Source organism: Oryctolagus cuniculus, chromosome 4 (genome assembly GCF_051225735.1).
Source record: "Oryctolagus cuniculus isolate XC-2025 breed Fujian yellow rabbit chromosome 4, ASM5122573v1, whole genome shotgun sequence".
NCBI classification, from domain to species: Eukaryota; Metazoa; Chordata; class Mammalia; order Lagomorpha; family Leporidae; genus Oryctolagus; species Oryctolagus cuniculus.
The window spans coordinates 173111104-173113656 of NC_142870.1; the positions used below are offsets into that span (position 1 = coordinate 173111104).

The 2553-nt window shown below is 49.8% G+C and overlaps 1 long non-coding RNA gene across 1 annotated transcript; it reads left to right on the forward strand.

Annotated features, from left to right (window-relative positions):
• Nucleotides 1-1189: 1189 nt before the first annotated feature.
• Nucleotides 1190-2553, forward strand: LOC149127223 (uncharacterized). The gene is made up of 3 exons (XR_016232149.1): nucleotides 1190-1299; nucleotides 1416-1484; nucleotides 1895-2553. It is a non-coding gene; the product is annotated as an uncharacterized LOC149127223 (long non-coding RNA).

Sequence of the window (2553 nt, forward strand, 5' to 3'; positions counted from 1 at the left end):
CCATTTGGGGAGTGAACTAGCAGATGGAAAATCTCTCTCTTTCTCCCTCTCTCTCCTTCTCTCTCCCTCTCCCTCTCCCTACCTCTGCCTGCCTGTAACTCTGCCTTTCAAATACATAAATAAATCTTTAAAAAATTTATTCTCCTGTATACCATCTGGAATCAAGACTCTTTGAAGAAATTTTAAAATTAATATTAACACTCCTAAGAATGGTATCAGGAATTTTCCTTGGGGCTTAATGTCTGGATAAAGAAACTTTGTAAACAAACACCAAAACTAACAGCTAAACAAATGTCTTTGACCTGCTCCCCTTTAAGGGGAGAACTAAAGAAGACGCATCTCACCGTGCCAAAGCCTTCCATTCCAAAAATCCCCTGGCCTTGCCTTCAATCAGCAGGAAGTGGTCAGGATGAAGTCGACCACGCCCTCTTCCAGAGATAGGCAATGAAGGATTGACAGCAGGGGATCTGTAACCCAACAAGGAACACACCTTCCCTTCCCTTCCCGTTTCCTAATCACGTAACTATCCACACAGGCACAGCTGGAGGTGGAACACACCTTCCTTCCCCTTCCACACGCTGATGAACAAAGCCAACGCGGATGCTGTGGCTAATTAGAAGGTCTGCTCAATTCAAAAAATTACGCCTGCTTAAACATTCCAGAAACTGGTCTTGAAAGATCCAGCTAAGTATGGGACGAAATCTGGCTCGCTGCAGTCAGTGTGACCGGAGGACTGGACTGATGATTGCAAGATGAGCATTGTCCATGACTGCCTGAGTGCCTGAGGCCAAATGCAGCTGGCAGCTGCCCTATCCTTTGTCCCCCCCACCCCACCCCGTTCCTGACATGCCCTTTACCTCTTCTTTCTCTTTTTCTTTGTTTATTTGAAATGCAGAGTTACAGAGAGGCAGAGACACAGAGAGAGAGAGAGTGAGAGAGAGAGAGCGAAAGAGGTCTTCTATCTGCTGGTTCACCCCCCAAATGGCCGCAATGGCCAGAGCTGTGCTGATCTGAAGCCAGGAGCCAGGAGCTTCTTCCAGGTCTCCCACACGGATGCAGGGGCCCAAGCAGAGAGCTGGATTGGAAGTGGAGCAGCCAGGACTCGAACCAGTGCCCACACAGGATGCTGGCACTGCTGGCAGCAGCTTTACCCACTATGCCATGACGCTGGCCCCTCCTTTCTCCTTTTAGAAGCCCACCTGCTGACTTGCACGCTGGGAGATTGAAGACTTCTGCTTTTCCGCCAGGACTGCTAGTCTCTTGAACAAATCTGTTTCCTTGCATCAACTCTTGTCTCTGGTAAATTGGCAGTTTGAATTTTTAGCGTGTGCATACATTATTGTCTCAAAAAACTTTTTAAAATGAGTGTTTTAAAGTCATATGGAGTTTTCTTTTTCCTTTCTTTCCTCTTCCAGTCACTTCCTTTCCTTCCTGGATTACATCCAAAGCTGTTACATGGAGCCAAACAAGATCCGAGTCTGCAGGTAAGCGGGGAAGTCGGGCTCATTGCTGCACAAAGAGGCATGGAGGTCCAGCCGGATGAAGAGGAAGTTCGTGTGCATTTGGGGGGCAAGGGTAGGACCTGGCTTGGTGCTCAGAGTGCAAAGGGTGTCCGCACGGGGGTGGGGGGTGCCGGAAGGAGAAGCCCAGTGCAGGAGTCGGAGCTGGGAGGAGAGGCCGTGCACCCTGGGAGCAAGCGGCTCACTGTGGGCTCACACGGGGCTCACATGGGGCTCACACGGGGCTCACATGGGGCTCACACGGGGGTCACACGGGGCTCACATGGGGCTCACACGGGGCTCACACGGGGCTCACGTGGGGCTCACACGGGGCGGGAGGCCATCTGAACGGGTTGGTGGCAGCAACAGGAGCTGCGTGCGTGCGTTACAAACAGGAGGATTGACTCAGAAAGTAAACACAACGAAGAGAAGCAGCGCCTAATTTCCCCTGTCGGAGAAGAGAAGAGAACGAGCGAGAACCCTGTGGAGACTGATCACAACTGGAGAGACTGTTAAGTTGTAGGGATACAGAAACAGATGGAACTTGTGCATATGTGTGTACACCCCACCCCAACAAATGTGCACACGTGAAATTTCTTGGCTCTGCTTCCCGAGAGGGCCTGGAAGAAGCAGTGACCCCGTGACAGCGATGAGCGGACACGGCACCCAGCTGTGGCTTCCACACACTGTCCTCTTCTGGAAGAACTAGGTCTTCCAAAGGCAAGGGCTGGGTCCTCGGGTGAGGGCGGGACACAGGAAGCTGAGCTGGACCATCTTGTTATATCAGAGAAGGAGGAAATACTCCAATGATAGGCACTCGTCCAGAGGACACAGGAGCCAGCCTGAAGGGCCTGCCACTGATCATATCTGGGCCGATTTGAGCAGCTCAGTGAATAACAAGAGAATGGTTATGGTCCATTAGATGAAATGGGAACCCATGAGTTCTTGTTGATATAAATAAATAAGTTAAATTGATAGTTTGATGAGAAAAAGGATTTTACCTAATTTCAAAGAGCACCCATATAAAATATTTATTAATTACAAAGGTAAAAAA